This window comes from Terrapene carolina, unplaced genomic scaffold (genome assembly GCF_002925995.2).
Source record: "Terrapene carolina triunguis isolate 2854851 unplaced genomic scaffold, T_m_triunguis-2.0 Scaffold21, whole genome shotgun sequence".
In the NCBI taxonomy this organism is placed as follows: Eukaryota; Metazoa; Chordata; order Testudines; family Emydidae; genus Terrapene; species Terrapene triunguis.
The window spans coordinates 4,519,857-4,538,540 of record NW_020664372.1 but is presented as its reverse complement, the minus strand read 5'-3'; the positions used below and the strand labels follow the sequence as shown (position 1 = coordinate 4,538,540).

The 18,684-nt window shown below is 39.0% G+C and overlaps 1 protein-coding gene across 4 annotated transcripts in view; it reads right to left on the bottom strand.

Moving 5' to 3' along the window:
* The window catches only part of LMO7 (LIM domain 7), an 87,745-nt gene extending 70,183 nt beyond the window's left edge, over positions 1-17,562 (bottom strand). For all 4 annotated transcript variants that reach the window (XM_024207013.3, XM_024207016.3, XM_024207017.3 and 1 more), the window contains exon 1: positions 17,443-17,562. The gene's annotated coding sequence lies outside the window, so the exon portion shown is untranslated. The remainder of the gene's footprint in view (positions 1-17,442) is intronic.
* Positions 17,563-18,684: the final 1,122 nt, after the last annotated feature.

Sequence of the window (18,684 nt, the reverse complement as noted above, 5' to 3'; positions counted from 1 at the left end):
TGACCCCTACTTGTGCAGTAGGTGCCTCCAGTTCCACGAAGGCCCCTCAGTGTCCCTCTCTTTCTGCCTAGTCTATTCTTCCACCTATCTTGTACTGGCTCCATTAGGCTGGATTTGCCACTCACACAATTTTCTTTAAAATGTTTCAGTCATCCAATCGGGATCCAGAAAATTACCAAGCAATTAAGTTGGCCAGTTTCGCAACAGGACTATTGAATAGCATATATTGAAAGAACAATTCACGAAAACCTCATTGCTTGATGTTTGTTCGGTATACAGAAATCAGAATTGATTTGCAAACAGCATAAAGGGCTACATTCATTGGATAATCTGACTGACTATCTCTAGTTCCTAGATCCATGTTAATAAGGTATCAGTTCCTTTGAAGACCACCAAAACAGTTTGAAAGGAGAGAAGTTTAAAAAAGAAATGGAAGGAAAACACAAGGAATCTATTGCCACTGTAAAACAGTTGGAAAATACAGAAAATGTACTTTGCATCTATTAATATCAATTTAAAATTGCATATGAAAAGCTCAGTGATTGAAGTTAAAAAAGCCATTACCCTTTGTAATCATCACTTTTGCAACTACCTCATGCTTTCTATTCCATTCTATCTAGGTTGTGACGCCACACCCACCAACCTGGCAACTGTGTGATGGCTTAGTCACTGTAGTGATGAGTATTGCAAAACATTGCAAAGGTGGAACACAAGCTACACTCTTACCTACATAGTTTTCAGCCTAGTAAGAGAATATTGCCCAATAATAGCCCGCTTAGAGTTTCATGTGAGAGTTAAAAGCCAGAAAATTAGCCAAAAAAAAAAAAAAAAAGCTTTGAATATAAAGAAGCAAAATGATTTTTAAAAAAGCAGCTCAAGAGACACCATGCATGTCTGTCTCCTACTAGGAATATTCTCTTTAAAATGGATTATTAGGGACTAAAAGCAAATGGGAGTTGAGGATGCTCAGCATCCTGCAAGAAGTACTAAGTATCTCAGACTCAGACTAGCTAATAGGGGAAGGAGGTGAGAGATAGAAAATAGGAAGAGGATAAGAAACAGACATTCATCAGCACTCAAAGTTAGGCCAGAACTCTCAGAGTTCACACAGTAGCATCACGGCCAGAGATCAGCAGCAATAGTTTTAAAAGATACAAAACAAATCATAAAGGAGCAGAGGAAAAGATATAAATTTAAGCATAAAATTTTTTAGATACACACTAGCTCAGCAATGAGTTAAGGTTTTGTGAATTTAAATATTTAGCTTGTCTGGTTCTTACTCCATAAATATCACATAGTAGCTAAGCTTTTCTTCATTTAAAAACAAGTTATACACAAGCAAAAAACCCAATAGGATTATCCATTTTGTCCATGTGAAAAAGTTGGCAAATCTTGAAGAGCAATTAAGTTTGCTTCTGTGAATATGCAGACAAAAAGTCTATTGGGTTTTTAAATTTCTATTAACATCTGTTGCACTGTGGAGTTACACACATTGCCTTACCTACACATAATGGAAGTTTTTCAGAAATTTCCCACTGTGGCTAACACCAGTTCAGTTCCACTAGTAGTAGCAACATTGACCACCAGCATAGAAGAGTCTCCAGCTGCTATGCCGTCCTTCCTGCAAGGTGCTGAGCACAGTCGTACAACTTTCATAGTGCCATAGTTTGTTCTTCCATTCACCTTTCCCTGTCCCTTCTCACTCATTTTTAAGAAAAACGTTTGGTATTACAAGAATAGCATACTAATTATACCCCATAGCTGGAAGACTAAATCTAGTCACCAGGGTAAAAATAAACATGAAAAATGCTCATTCAACTTCATCCCTCCTGCAATTTTGAAGGAAAAACAGTTGGAGCATCTTGCTTATGGGATTTTTATTTAACATTTTCAAGACAGTCAATCTTTGCTTTTTGTTATACCTCTTTCCCTTTCTGGCTTCACTTCAACCTTTTCTTTCCTATAATAGATCATAAGGCATCTTTTCTTGCATTATGTTCAGCATCTGTTCTCTTGTTCCTATTTTCTCATTTCACCCCCTTGTATTTTCTTCTTCATTTCTGTTCAATATTCTCCACTATATTTTCTCCTTCCTTCTCCCTCCAAAAATCTTACTTTTGATCCCCTATTGCTTTTTTTCTAATTTAATTACTTCAGTCTCTCTTCCTGTGTATCTCTTGCACACATCCATCCTTAGACCTACACATTTGGTTTCAAATTTGCAGTTTGTTGCAGATATTTTTGCATTTAATACATATACAGACACTGTATAAAAGTTGTCACAGTTGTCACATTAGCAACTACTAAACAGAGAAGATTCTGGTTTTTAATTCTGATAATACTACTGAAGACAAATCTTTACACAGAGGAAGTTATTATTGCAGTTATTATTGCAGTGTGTGCAAAACTGGAGGCTGAAATACACGTGTTCCACTTCTGCTGTGTTTTTCTGTCATTAATGGAGTATCTCATCAAGGATTGTTTCCCTTTAAACAGGAAAAATATCTACCATTTCAGAAAGTTACCCTGTGAAAGAATGTTAAACAGAGCTATTGACTGACATAGTCAACACTAAAAAAGGCGTGGATTAGTATTAGTTTACAGAAGTATGCGATAATGCCTTTGCTATTCAGATTTGTGATGAAAACACATCTTAAAGTCAAACACTACTAGCCTTAATACTGTGCAACTAAACCCTGACTTCCAACTGGTCTAGGTATGTTTGACCACTGTTTTACATGAATATATTGATCACCCCTGAGGACAGTCAAAATTTGAAAGTATCTTCTGCAATGTGCTACAACATTTGAATACAGTCTTAGACATGGGTAGTGAATTAAAATGGATACACTATTACCTCATGGATTTGCCCAGCTTCTTTCAGCAGTTTTTGCTTGTGAGTTATTCATTGGGCTCCAATAAATTTGGCTGTAATTTAATATTCCATGTAACAGTGTAAATATTTCAGACTCAGTATTTTATTTCCAGTTAAATATACCCTGTCATGTACAGCTCAGGGATTAATAATGGCACATACGCAGCTCTACAACATCGGGTTCACAGTTGTGAGTGTATATTTACAGGAGAGCTTTTCTGGGAGGGTAGGGAAATGGGAGAAGAAATATCTCCCATATTACTCACGAAAAGTTAGTTAACTAATCATCCTTAGCCGCTTCATTGCTTATAGTACAATTCTGAGTCAATATCAGAGACCTTACCCATTTTTACAGGAATCAAGTGTCACTACTACTGCATGTTGCCTCTATATCCAACACCTGTTACAAGTTCTCTAGTCTTATGCTTACAACAGGTCTCTGCCCTTTCTTCAAACAGTGACAAGGAAAGAGTGGGCCCCTTCAGGTTGTTTATATGTTTCTATCAATTTGGCAACCTTCATTTACACAACACTGGTTGGTTTTTTTGGTCATTTGTGAGACATTCTCGTGATAAGATAGCAGCAATAAGGTGGGAACAGAAATTTCCATCCCCTTCAATTTGTACTACATAAAATAATTAGTATGCTATTCTTGTAATACCAATTATTTCAGGTAGTACTAGACGCAGAAATCATGCTAAATGTCTTAGTGACTATTATATGCCTAAAAATTACAAGACACATCTGGTAGAATTTTGTCTTTGAAAGCATTTTGAAATTGTATTAAGTAAAAAAATATAAATATGAACTGATTACTAGAAGCAGAAAATAACATGTTGCAAATGGAAGACATACCATTTAGCTTAGTTGGCCAATGTTACTTTCCTCTAGTATAGGACCTTGCTCATTGTTACTCAGCAGATAGGAAAGGTACAGAAAATAATGCAAGTGTCTTTCCTCCTCCTCCTCCTCTACTCCCTGCTCTCCCCAAAGCAAGAAATAGCTCCCAGTAGATTTTTTTTTTTAAATCAGTTCTTCATGTTGCATGTGGGCTTGTCAATTGAAGAGACAACCGTATCATTCAGGGTCTTAGTGGTAATTTAAAATTAGAGATAATCTGATACTGAATTTGTATCTAGAGTTTATATATAATCTGGCATGCATACCAAGAAAGTAGATAGACTCCTGTAAAGATAATGTAGACTCAACATAGCAACTCCCAAAGGCACACAATGTATTTTTTTAAAATAAGGTATCAGCACCAAAAATTACAACTTCCATAATGCACCTTTGCACCCTTCAGTATTAGCTTCCATTCTTCAAACTGGATTTCCCTCCCCACATCTCTCCCATATTCTTTTATAAATACCATTTGTTTTCGGATGGCAAGAGACCGAAGGCCAAATTTGCAAACGAATTCAGGTGCCTAAAGACGCAGATATACATCTAGTGGGATTCACAAAACAGCCTAAGTTAAGCGCCTAACTCCAATTGACTTCATGTATGAAATTCACTATAAAAGCCAATTAGTAATAGTGATGTTACCTAAATTAAAATTCTCAGGCATGTACTTTTTAAAAAGTAAAGTGTGAAATCCTGATCTGAACATATAAATTCCTTCTTGCAGAAAGTTACTCTTTTTTCTTATATGTCAGTTAGATTTGGTTGAATAACTTCCAACTACTTAAATACCAATAAGGGTTGATTGGTGGCACCATAAACCTCACTAAAAGTAGTTGAATTACTCTCTCATCCATTCCCAATCTATACTTTATGTCAGAATTTTTCAGACCTCTTTAGTCTTTCAGTATTTCCGGCAGTCAACTAAACTGCTGTGGTTTTCAGCTTTTACAGCAGAACACTCTTACATAACAGTCAAGGTAACCAAACAATATACAGACTATGATCGCTTACAAAAAACACAAGGTAAGCATGATACTACTAAGGATCACTAACTAGTAAATTACCCTACAGAATTACCTAAATCCAACAATCTTAAGAATTTCTCTTAATCTTAATTATAAGAGACTTCAGATAAAATAAATAAGATTAAATAGTTTAAAAGATTAATATCTATACCATTTACTCTGAAAAGCTAGATTTAATTCCTGACATGTACATCCAAAGTCCAGAGCATATTTTATTACCTATAACCATAAATGACTCAAAACTTAAGCATGTTAACCATATGAACTTTGAATATTTTATACCCAATGTTACTATGATTTATGATACTATTAGACTACACAAAGTGCAATGAGTTCCATTCTCTTTACATGTACATACTTCTCATTGATATTAATGAAAATTACACATTACAAGGATTCAAATGCCATGGACATTGATACACATAGTAGAATTACCAACTCTAAAGTATTAAAGTTTTATGTTTTTATGAAAATACCAGTGGTAAATGACGAAGATAAACACTCAATTCATGAAACCCCTAAGGATGTTTCTGGAGTTGTTCTGAAGTGGGGTTCCTGAGTTTTTCGTTACAGCTGAAGTGTGACTGGGAAGCTTAATTACTACAATGAACATATATTTTAACCATGTGTAAGAAACATTTTTTCTTCTCATCTGAATGAGAACTTAAAGAACAGAAGAATGGCCATACTGGGTCAGACCAAAGGTCCATCTAGCTCAGTAGCCTGTCTTCTGGTAGTGTCCAATGCCAGGTGCCCCAGAGGGAATGAAGTTTCAACAATTGCACTTGAGTCTCAGGTTAAGTAATATTCTGATGTATAGACAAGTCGATTACCATTAAGTCAGTGAAATCTTCCCTTTAAACTTTTCATTTTAAACTGAATTAATCTGTAGTTTCTCAGGTTGATTCTTCCCAATTAAATTTAACACTAAGGGGGATTTTGTTCTTATTTACATTGGTGTAAATTGGAATAACTATTGAGGTTAACTACTATGCCACTTGTAATCCTGAAGTATGTGGCATGCATCAATTGCATAATTTTCGCTGTTCTACAAAATTTAAAAAGTATGAAATTGCAGTTCTGTGGTTTTTTGAATAATTAAAGGTTGTATATCCCAACTTACTTAAAATGTTTGCTCCTGTGAAAGTAAGGAGCTACAGCAAAACCAGCCTCCCCACCAAACTCAGCCAACATATCTCAATCCTGTCATGTAAATGGCCACCAATGCACCATTGTCTAGTGGTTACCAATAAGACCAAAGTTTAAATTAAAAGTTGCTAGTAATGAAAAAATAGCACATTAAATAACTGAGCCACTTACTCACACATTTGCTTGAGATCTTTTCTTTTTAAGGCAGATATTCTAGGATCCCCAGTTTATGGGCATTTAATTCTGAATTCTCCAATCCAATTGTAGTACAGGTCTGTCTCATCTTACGCTGGGGTTACGTTCCGCAGTCAGCGCGTAAAGCGAAAACCGCGTATAGTCAAAATGACCCTTGAAAATCCCTTAAATCACCCATAAAGTACAATTTTGTGTATACAACCCTGTACAGTACTATGTATTGTATACAGCAATGTACAGTATATAATAAAGACTACATATGCAAAATATAATTTTAAAGTATTTTTAATAACAGACAGAAGAATGAAAGAATAAAAAATGAAAACAGTACAGTACTGTAAACCTGAACACTCACCAGTCATCCTGGATATTCTTGCTAGTCTTGTACTGTACTCACTCCAATGATTAGTCTTCCTCTTCCCCTGACAACACTATCATTGAGTCGTCAGGGCTTGATGTCGATCCAGGAGACAATGGGCCAGGCTTGGGTGACGGAGAGCGAGTCGTAGACGAAGTGGTTGGCTCTGGTTCAGCTCGATAAGTTGATTGTGTAGACTCTGCTGCTGCTGGTTGTTTTTTCTTTAAAAACATGGTGATTGGCAACTGTTGCTGTTGTCTCTTGAGCTCTTCAAACATTTCTTGGTACCGTCTCAAATCATCCGTAATACTACGTGTGATTTTGAGGCTTCATTCCATAGAAGGATCATATTCAGAAATTAAACCATTCAAGTGTTTCGCTGCTTGGAACACTTCAGAAAATTTATGAAGATTCCAAGTTGCTGGCTCTTCCTGTTCATCATCATGATCTTCGTCTTCTGTAGACGATTTCATCAGTTCCTCTAACTCTTCGTTAGTCAATGTTTCTCTATGGCCCTCAATTCCTCAATTTCTTCCTCGAGGATGTCGACGAAGCCATCCCCACCCACTTGCCTGGCCACCTGAACAATGAGTTGCACTTCTTTGTCAATGGTCGGGAAACCCTTAAAATCATTCACAGTCTTCCCATAGGTTTCGCCAACATGCATTGACTGTTACAGGCTTGATTGCATCCATTGCCTGTTTAATATAAGTGATGCAATCAGCAATGTTGAAGGACTTCCAACACTCCATCACATTAACATTGGGATCAGCATCCATAGCAGTAAGTATCCGTGAGAATGTAAGCCTCGTGTACGTGGCCTTGAAACAGCTAATGACGCCTTGGTCGAGAGGTTGGAGGATGGAGATGGTATTGGGGGGGGAGAAAGATGATTTCAACGTCGTTATGCGCAAACAGGAGTGCCGCAGGGTGGCCAGGAGCATTGTCTATGATCAGCAACACTTTAAAGTCAAGTCCTTTCTCTTCAAGGTACTGCTTGACCTCCAGAATGAAACACTTGTGGAACCAAACCAGAAATAATGCTGCCGTCACCCAAGCCTTTTTATTTGATTGCCAGAACACAGGCAGGAGATTTTTGTTCTTGCCTTTTAGGGCACGGGGATTTGCAGCCCTGTAGAGCAAGCCCGGCTTTATTAAATGCCCAGCCGCATTGCCACAAAGCAACACAGTCACACGGTTTTTAGCTGTTTTGAAGCCAGGGGCTTGTCTTTCTGATTTCAAAATGTAAGTGCGGGTGGGCATTTTTTTCCAGAAGAGCCCAGTCTCGTCAGCATTAAAAACTTGTTCTGGAAGATAGCCCCTTTCCTCTATGATTTTCTTTAATTGTTCGGGGTAGGCTTTTGCTGCCTCCTCATTGGCAGATGCAGCTTCACCAGTAGTCTGCATGTTTTTGAGGTTGAAGCGGTTCCTAAAACTGTTAAGCCAACCTTGGCTGGCTTTGAATTCCTTCTTATTAGAAGGCTGTCCCTCTTCGGCGGGAGGTGGGAACAGCGCATAGATGCTAAGAGCCTTTTCTCGCAACATGTTGCCATTGATAGGCACACATTTACGGTTCATGTCTTCCAGCCATAAGTTTAATGCCTTTTCAGTCTTCACTAAAGTCTTATCACGCACTTGGCTCGTCACCTTAGCAGTTACTGGAGCACTTGATGCCACGTCTTAACGAATTTCTCTCTCTTGAATCTTGATGGCATGGATGCTAGATTCATTGCGGCCGTATTTACGCGCCACATTGGTGATGGACATACCATCTCTCAATAAGTCCAACACAGCCAGTTTTTCCTCCAGCGTTGGAACACATCGCTGTTTCTTCGGGTGAGCCCCAGATGAAGTAGGTGCCTTGCGTTTAGGGGCCATGTTATACAGTACGAAAAATACGTACTGTATCTTTAAACAGTACAGGCACAGTAGAATCTCACTCAGCGCGGCGAGATGCACACAGTATGAGAGGCACAGGGGAACTGAGTACTGTAGTGGGAATAGCAGATTCGCTTCTCCCATCCCACACTCACTCCGGGGCAGATGCACTATTTAAACTGTTTTTTTTGTTTGGTTGGGTTTTTTTTGCCAACCCTCTAGGGTTATTATAGGGGAGAACCTTATCACAGGCCTAAAGACATGCTGTTGCTGTCAAGTCCCCTCCAAAAAATATTTTAGTGGAAACACCAGATTCGTGGCTCACGCTGGTGGAATCCCCCGCACTCCCCCCCCCCCGACCGCGTAAAGCTGAAATTGCGCATGTTAAATGCGCGTAAGATGTGACAGACCTGTATCCTACAGCAGAGAACCAGATGTAATTCCCAGAAGAGCATATCATCAATGCACCTTGAGCTGGCCAGATGGCCCCTTTAATCGTTTGCTGGAGACAGTCTGAGTATATTGCCTCCACAATGTTCTCACAATGCTAAGCCAGGGAGCGAGAAATGGTACTGTCCCCATACTAACACACAGGCCAACAGACCACAAGTGCAGTTCTCCCCACTAACCAGAGATTTCTTTCTATTCTCTACATTAGTGTATCTTTCCTCTTTTCTTTTTCTATGTCAGATGTTTATGACCGAACACCAACTATTGAAAAGAATCAGCCCCTCCTCCCCAAAGGGGGGGGCGGGGGCGGGAGTACCACACACACAAAATTGGCTTAAAAAAAATCACAAGATTTTTGAAAAAAATTGTAAGGTTTAGATTTGTCCTCTTGTTTTACTTGCCATTTGGTTTTAGAATATTTACAGTACACTTGAGTCAAGTTTTTCAGGCTTTTCTCTGCAACTATGAGAAACTAGAAACTGATGTTTTTAAATGAAAGCTGAGATTCTCACAATCACATGACTCCAGGAGCCAGGGCTTTACTAAAACCACCAAATACTACAGGTCTTGCAATAAAACTACGAGAAGTTGGTAACATTGGTCATGCCTCAAAGACCACACTTGGAATACTTTAATGCTAAGCTTTACAACACAAGAAATTCTTTCATAAATTTTTGACTTACTACCTTTTTTCCTAATTTTTTTACCTATTCACCAGCATTTATTTTGTATTACCCATTCGAAATAAAAGGTCTTCATTTTTTTAAGCAGTTATACACTACTGGATCTGCATTTTACTCTGATAGAGGCATTTGTCAACATGAGACAGACAATCCCTATTCTTTACCATACATAGCAGTTGAATAACTAGGAAGCCCAATATTAGAATTTCTAGTATCAATAAGAACATTTGAAATCTCACTGAGGTAACTCTGGTAATTTTAAAGCTATTGAACTATTTTAATAAGAACCCTGCTACAACTGGGAACAACTGGGTGTGTCATTTTAAAAAGAACTTGGTAGGAAGTACTCAAGGTTTTTAAATAGTAACTGTGTTGCTAAATGAAAGTCACTGAGCTCATGTTACACTCAAGCTGATATAATTGAAAAGAACCAAATGAATCTGAAAGGCAACCCAATGCTATTTCAAATTAAAAACAATTGAGAAGTTGGTGGGTTTAAGAATAATACCATCTCATTTAGTTCCAAGTATAATAAATGTTTAGGCTAAAAAATTGTGGCAATAAATTACACACACTGAAGAGAATGAACAGAGATACATATACATTTAACTAAATAACCAACTATGAAATAAGAAGAAATGCACACAACTCTTTGGGATGCTGTATGATGGACAGTGCCACCTCGATCATTTATTTTAGACATGACACATTGCTATACTACACCAATAGCCAATAATTTCTAGAGATTTACAGAAAAACTGAGCCATAAATATCAGACACAAAGCCCTGTTCCCATCTTCACTGGCAGAAAGTCACTCATGCCGATATATTTCCCATGTCACACTACTGCTCTTCTAGTCACTTAACTGCCATGGTATGAAGAGATTTGCAATCTTCTATACATATAAATACCAGAATTTGGATAATGCAACCTGCACTTTTTCACAATCGTCCATCTTTAACAAAATGTTAAGCAACTGTTTTAAAAGCATAAACTAGTTATCAAAGAGAATAAAAAACATTAGACAATTAAGAGTTCTATTTAGCTCTATGGCAAATACAGCAAGTATTTACAGCAGGAATTTCACATTACATCTACCAATAATCTCAACTGTGAGACCATGAAAGACTCCCATTTCCTCTACAGAAGTTGGAGTAAATTAACTTTTAAGTACATTGTGTTGAAAACATACCAAAATAACTCTGCAGTGATTATTGCATATTCAAGCCTGGATTTTGACATGTGGCTCAAAGAACACAATCTGATTAGAATTGTGGGCTTTTTTGGTGTTTAACAGGCATATTCATGAAGTCTCAATGGCACAGTTACAACCACATTACTGAAGATCATCAGTTTGTTTATATCAATTACTATATTTTGGTATGGCTTCTATCAAGATAGGACCCTCCATAGCCATGCTGTCCTGAATCCACACAAAGTAAAACTCAGTCTGTCTTAAGGTGTTCCTGATACCAGTTGTGTTGGAAGTGAACTCCTCTTCCTTTAGAAGATAATTTACATTTATGCCAGAAAAATTAAATATTGTTCTGTATATGATTATTTATATAATAATAATTTGTAATCCACCAATGTGCTAAGTACTGTCCCTCACATACAGGAAGAAAGTTCCTGCCCTGAAGAGCTTACAGTTAAGAAACAATTGATCTAATCTATTTTTAATAGTGTAAGACACATTCTCTAACAACAGTTGAGTCTCCAGTTGAGTTCAGCATATGAGCTACAGTCACTTACTGTGGATCCTGAGATGAGACCAAAGACTAATTTTGGACCTGCAGCCTCATCTGCAAATGTCACAGATGAAGACAATTGCAGATGAACGTGTGTTGCTTTTAGCTTTACATCTTGCACGACTCTCCTTGATTGCAGCAGTCAGTGAGCTCTCGAAATCTTTCAGTCCAAGGTGGCAGAACTGCTGCCATCAGATCTTATCATGGGCCAAGAACTCCCTGGTGTTGAGTTCAACACTACAAGATTGGAGAGTGGCTTCGAGAGGTCTTTGTAACATTTTCTTGATCTACCCCTAAACTAAGTTCCAATCTGCAGTTCTCCATAAAAGATGGCTTTCAGGGTTCTACTGTCAGACATATGGACCGGAGTACCATGCCATCTCAGCTGCACTCTCACTATAAAAGCTTCAATGCCTATGAAGTTGCAGCACTCGAGAATCTTGGTGTTTGGAACCAAATCTCTAAACAATACAGTGCACTAATAGGACATAGGTACATTACTCAAATGTTTGTATGCCTATAGCACAGTGCATTTACTAATACCATGCTGTACACCCAATTGCAGCTGATTTAAATGCGGGCAATTAGGCTCTGGTGAAAGCAGAGAAAAATAAGTTTGCTTGGGGATTTTAGGAGGCCTTGAATGGAAGTAGAGGAGACAAAAATCCTTTATGAAGTCAGCATACAGTAGAACCTCAGAGTTACAGACACCTTGGGAACGGAGGTTGTTCGTATCTCTGAAATGTTCTGCAACTCTGAACAAGAGATTACGGATTTCAGCCACAGGGAGCTGGAGCTGTGGGGGCAGGAGGTCAAGGCTCTAGGCGGGGGGTAATGTCATCAGGGCTTCTGACTTTCGGGGTGCCAGAGCTCCGGGCAGGGGTTTCAGGGCTTCTGCCCCATGGAAGCACCAGGGCTCAAGCTTTAGACCTGGGGGGAGTGCTGGGGCTCGGAGCTTCAGCCCCACAGTTCTGTTCCCGGATTCTGCCCTGTGGGGGCGTCGCCAGAACTCGGGGTTCCCCACAGCTCTGTTCCTGGTTGCAGCTGTAGGGGGGGGGGGACATGCCGTGGCTCGGGACTTTAGCTACAGGGGGAAGAGCTAGGGCTGAAACTGGTATTCCCCTCATAACTAAAGACCCAATGACCCCCAAGCAACTGAAGCTGGGAATGGAGCCACAGGGCTGAAGCACTGAGCCCTGGCAACCCCCACAGGGTAGAAGCTGTGAACGGAGCTGAGGGACTGAAGCCCCGAGCCTCGGCACTCCCCCAGTTCTAAAGCCCTGAGCCCTGGTGCTTTTGAGGATCAGAAGCCCTGAGCCGACCTCCCCATGCCTGGAGCCCTGATCCCCCGCACCCTGCAGCTATAGCCCAAACCCTCCATGGCTGAAGCCCTATGGCCTTACAATACTTGCTGTTTTGTTTTTGTCTCCACTGCTGCCTGATTGATTACTTCCGGTTCCACATGGTGTCCGGTTGACCGATAAATCCGTAACTCTGAGGTTCTACTGTATAAAAAAAACTGTCTCTTTAGGACAACAAAACTATTAACTTTATACAAAACAATGTAAACAAGGAATAATGCATTAGCATCAAAACAAAATGCATACTAATTTGGAACAAGCTCACCTCATATGGTATATGAGAAACAGCATCAAAGTTCCTAACACGACGACACAGTGTACCAATTTGAGGCAAGTATATATACACTGTATATAATTCCACCTGTATATGTCAGAAACCTATCACTTGTATGTAATGTTTCTAATATTTTTTTAAAAGACCATTTAGAGAGTCACTTATTCAGCACATACTGTTAATCCGTTGACAACCTTATTATGTTATCTGGGAACTCTCTGCAAGAGACTGCCTTGCCTCCAGGGTGATTGCATGACATTTGATCAACTTTCTGATGAAGAGTTATCCTAGTGTAAAGCTCTACCAGAAGTTTGGCAGGAAATGACCACTCACTCACTCTCTCCTAACTCAAGTTTTAAGTGTGCCAAAATTTGCCAGGATATTCAATTTACTGCTCTACGATGTGGTAAAACTGAAATGTCTGAGCATTTTAGACATATTATGGAGGTATCATATGATACAGGTTATACAGAAAGTTGAACTTGTATTGAAACAAATTTAAGAAGCATGACAGTATGGTATGCAAGTATTTCCATTCTGCTCTAATCTTTCTGTATATTTGTACATGTGAATCATTAAACCTACTTTTCCTACTAATTGAATAAATGGGGCCCTGTTGCGTGGTGGGGTTAAGATACTATTTTACATTATTATATGATACCCATATTTGATCCCACTTTTCTTTCTCCAGGAGCCAGTAGAGGAACTAGGGGTGTTAAAGGAAAAGTTCTCAAAGCCAATTAAAAGGAAGGATAGACAAGTGGTTAGAGAACTAGCCTAGGACTTGGAATTTGGGAGATCTGGGCTCAAGTCATAGAATTATAGGACTGGAAAGGACCTTGAGACGTCAACTAGTCCAGTCCTCTGCACTCATGGCAGGACTAAATAAAAACTAGACCATTCCTGACAGGTGTTTGTCTAATCTGTTCTTAAAATCTCCAATGATGGAGATTCCACAACCTCCCTAGGTAATTTGTTCCAGTGCTTAACTACCTGCCAGGAAGTTTTTTCTAATGTCCTTCCTAGGCAGTCATTTCCCATTTTGTTTGTGTGTGCAATTGTTCTCCATAAGTGGAGTACTTTGCATTTCTCCTTATTGAATTTTATCCTATTTACTTCAGACCATTTCTCCAGTTTGTCCAGATCATTTTGAATTTTAATCCTATCCTCCAAAGCACATGGTATCATCCACAAACTTTATAAGTATACTCTCTATACCATTATCTAAATCACTGAAGAAGATATTGAACAGAACCGGACCAAGGACCGATCCTTTTGGGACCCCACTCAATATGCCCTTTCCAGCTTGACTGTGAACCACTGATAACTGGTTGGAAAACTGTTCCAGAGAGTAGTATGCACCCACCTTATAGTAGCTCCATCTAGGTTGTATTTCCCTAGTTTGTCTATGAGAGGGTCATGCTAGACCAGCATTTCTCAAATGCTGCCACCAGGGGCTTTTTTTGTGGCCACAGCCTCCTGGGCTGTTATTGGGGGAGGGGCGGGGGGGCAAAGTAGCGGTCCCTCCTGGATGCACCACCTTGGTGTTGATTGCTGCTGCTGCCAGCAGTGGTTGGGCCCTACTCCCCTTGTGGAGACACCTGGGGCACAATGCTGGAGGACCAGGCAGCCAGTGAGTTCCCCACCTTCCCAGGGGCAGTGGGGTTCAGGCTTTGGGCTTCAGCCCTGGGGTGGCGAGGCAGTGGGGCAGCAGGCTCTGGCCACAGGGCTTTGGGCGCCAGCCCCCATCCCGGCTCCCCCAGCCTCCCCATCCAGGGCTTAATTTTACTCAGCCCTGTCAAGCCTTGGGACAATCTGCTGTGAAAAGTGATACTTGTATGTTTGTTAATATCACTTTTCGCTGCAGACTTACTAGCTAGCAATGAATAAATGACAATGATTTGGACGTGTATATGTGCATATTTAATTGTTTTTCCTAAAGCGAATTAAGTATTTTAGGAAAAAAGTGTGAGAGTGGCCACCAGCAAAAGTTGTTGGCTGCACTCTGAGGCCACCAAAAATTTTGTCTTGAGAATCCTTGTGCTAGACAGTATCAAAAGCCATACTAAAGACAAGATCACATCTATTGCTTCCCCCCTCCATCTCACACCCATAAGGCTTGTAACTCTGTCAAAGAAAGCTATTAAGTTGGTTTGACATGATTTGTTTTTGACAAGTCCATGTTGACTGTTACTTATCACTTTAAGAACATAAAAATGGCCATACTGAGTCAGACCAAAGGTCCATCTAGCCCAATATCCTGTCTTCCGACAGCGGCCAATGCCAGGTGCCTTAGAGGGAATGAACAGAACAGGTAATCATTTAGTGATCTATTCCCTGTTGCCCATTTCCATATCTTTTGTGTGTTTGCAAACTGATTGCTTGATTATTTAACTCCATTTTGGGGTACCAAAGTTAAGCTGACTGGTGTGTAATTCCCTGGGTTCTCTAGATTTCCCTTCTTATAGATGGGCACCATATTTGCTCTCTTCCAGTCCTCTGGAATCTCTCCTGTCTTCCATGAGTTTTTGAAGATAATTACTAATGGCTCAGATACATCCTGGAACTCTCAAGGAGCTGACTGAGGAGGTATTTCATCAGGCCCAGGTGACTTGAAGACATCTAAATTGACAAAGTAATTTTAAACTTGTTCTTTCCCAATTTTATCCTCAGACCCTACCTCATTTTCACTGGAGTTCACTATGTTAGAGGTCCCAGTCGTTACTAACCTTGTTGGTAAAAAACTGACAGATTTCCTGAGAGACTTTGGACAAGGCACTTAGCCACTCTGTGCCTTAGTTCCCTATATGTAAAATGGGGATAACACTACTGCCCTATCACACAGGGGAGTTTGAGAATAAATACATTAAAGACTGAGATGCTCAGGTATCACAGATACTAATGGGTGCCATATAAGTACGTAAATGAGATAGACAAGTCTTCTTTCATTTCATGGCTGACCACCACCACTCAGGCACACCTGCTACTTTTGTGACTTGTGCTTAGTACTCAGACAAGTTGGACAACATACCTTGCACAACAGTTTGCTAACTTACTATCTGACCTCCCTCAGGTTTCAGATTGTCAGAATTTACTTTGCTGAAGACTGACTAATCACACACCATTTTAAATTACGCTTAGCTATATTTTAAAGTCAATCTAGACTAAAATAGGGATTTGGAGACTTTTGTGAATAAATTACAGTAAGGCAGAGTTTACAAACATCTTAGCTCCTTGCACTGCATAAAGTCAGTCAAGAAGAATGCTAACATTTTGAAACCCAGCAGTTAAATCATCATCAGCAAAATCATCAGGCCAAATAAATCCTCAAATATTTTAGAAGCATTTTGCTATCATAAGCATAAGAGTTTAATCCCGAATTAAGTTTCATTTTGCAATGGACATGAAGAACATTTGAGCATATTCCCACACTAGCAATCTATACAAGAATCTTCCAAATTGAAAAAGCTGGGTTGTTTCACACTTTTTCCTCATCACCGTTACAAAAAGGGTTCCCACAAACTCAAACAATTCTACAAAATCGAAGGACATTTGTATTCAGTAAGTATCCTAGAATTTAAGCTAGTCAATTTCTGTCCCCACCCACTGTCCCCTTTCCCCTACTGGAATTGAACAATTGAACAAAGGTGCCAAGCACTACAAAGCTAAATAGCCCAAGGAAAGATTTGCTGCATGCCATATTTACCTTAGTAACACCTGTTAACTACCAAGTTCTTGGCAGCTTATTAAGGGCTCTATCCTGTTCTCACTGAAGTTAAAAACAGAACTCCCATTCAAATGAGAAAAGCATGAGTCCTAAAATTATGGGACGCAATGAGTTATATTGCAAGAACAAACATGTCTATTTCATGGGAAAATATTGTCATTTATAAACATAACAATTACTTTGAGTGTAATCCAACATCTAGTGGTTTAAAACATTGTACTTAGTTCCTGTTTCTCTCCCCACTCTGAAGTGTGACATTCAGTAACAAATCTTTGAATTATATTCTGAGTGGAGAGAAGTGTGGTCCTTCAGAAATACAATACTCATACTCTACAGCAACTCATCTGAATCCCACAAATTACTAGTCTAATCCTTGAGATTTTTTTAAACTATGGATTTCAAAATTTAAATAAATCAAGAAATATTTTTTTAAAATTTATTTTAGCACCTTCTGGTTATTATAGTACACAATTCACCTACAGAGTTTGTTTATTCTAACATTAAATTGTAACAGAACAGTTTCTGCTTCACATCTTTAAACACTAAATATTAATTAGCAACCCAGTATACTGGTAGGTATAAAAATACTAATTTTAAATTACAAAGTAAGGTTCTCTATAGGAAATATTTGCACTAATTATATCAGACCTAACCTAATGCCTTTAACAAAGCTAAGACCGTTCTGAGCTACAGTGCTTCAAAACTGCTCTGTTGCTACCTGTTTTAAGCAAGAATTTTCTAGTCAAACATTTTTAAAAACTCTGACTGTAAAACATATTAGCTAACTTTAAAAATATTAGGTGGAAAAAACTTACTTGACAGTAACTCGACTGGACAAATCCTGAAGATCACCAGGATGAAAAAGCTGAGCTTCTTTCAATCCAATATTTTCACAAGCTTTCAGAAAAACATTTATATTATCCTGTGAAGAAAAGTAGAAAGTGATTGCTTAGTTAAGCAGCACTGAGCAGGCATTGCAAGTTGATTAGTATGAACGCCTAAGTTTCAAAGTCCAGCTCATGGAAAAAAAAAAAAAAGCAAGCAATCTTCCAGATCATAAATACTAGCAATATTTCATATACGTGGCTGGGCTAGTTGTGATCTTTGTGACTGACACACACGTTAAAGATTACCTGGTATAAGGCAAGTGGCTAGCCAGTAGGCAGTAATCTGCACTTTGATGTCAGTTCTGCTCTGCAAACAAACGCCCTCTTTCTAGCTTTGCACGACAAGCCTCACCTCTCGCCTTTAAAAATAACTCCAGCTACTGACATTCACCCACCCAGAAACTGTTGGCAATGGAGGAATAAGAGGAGGAACATTCTGTTTCTATGATTACAGATTACAGAATGATTGTGGAATACGGCACCTGGAATCTGGGTTTGGTTGCTGAACAGGCTCTTGAGAGAGAGAAACCAAACTGCATGATCAAGGAAGCAGCAAAAATATTTTTTTTATAGTATGGAACTATAAAATATAGGAGTGGTACAGTACTCACTCACTGCACCTGCTACAGACAACTGCCTAGTAAAGACAGGGTAACCAATATATAAAACTGTAAAGATTGCACAATTCATTTCACTTTCTACTTCATAATCAACAAGCAATTTACAAGAAATTCCTTCTCATTTATATTATATCAACAGAAGAATTTCCATTTGCACACACTTCACAACTCAACATGGGAGAAAGGGTTACAGGAGAGGGGAGGCTAATGTTACTTAATTCATAAGCTAATATAGCCATGTCATTCAAAGTTTCTGTACTTAAAGTACTAGGTCAGACTTTGCACAGTCTGTAAAACAGCCATTTCATCAACTCAATATCACCTTAAAACATCCTTTCCCCCTTTTTGCTGGAGGCAAGAGCTCAATAATTTACATTATAAAAGCCCCCCTCCCCCGCTTCAAAAAAAACCAAAAACAGTAGCGTCAGTAGCGTCTAATACAAAGCACTGTTTAATAAGTGAACTACAGTTTTTGTAGGTCTTTAGACTCTAGTATGTCTTAGCATATTTATTAATGGATAAATTAAGCTTCATTTCAGGAAAATGCTTG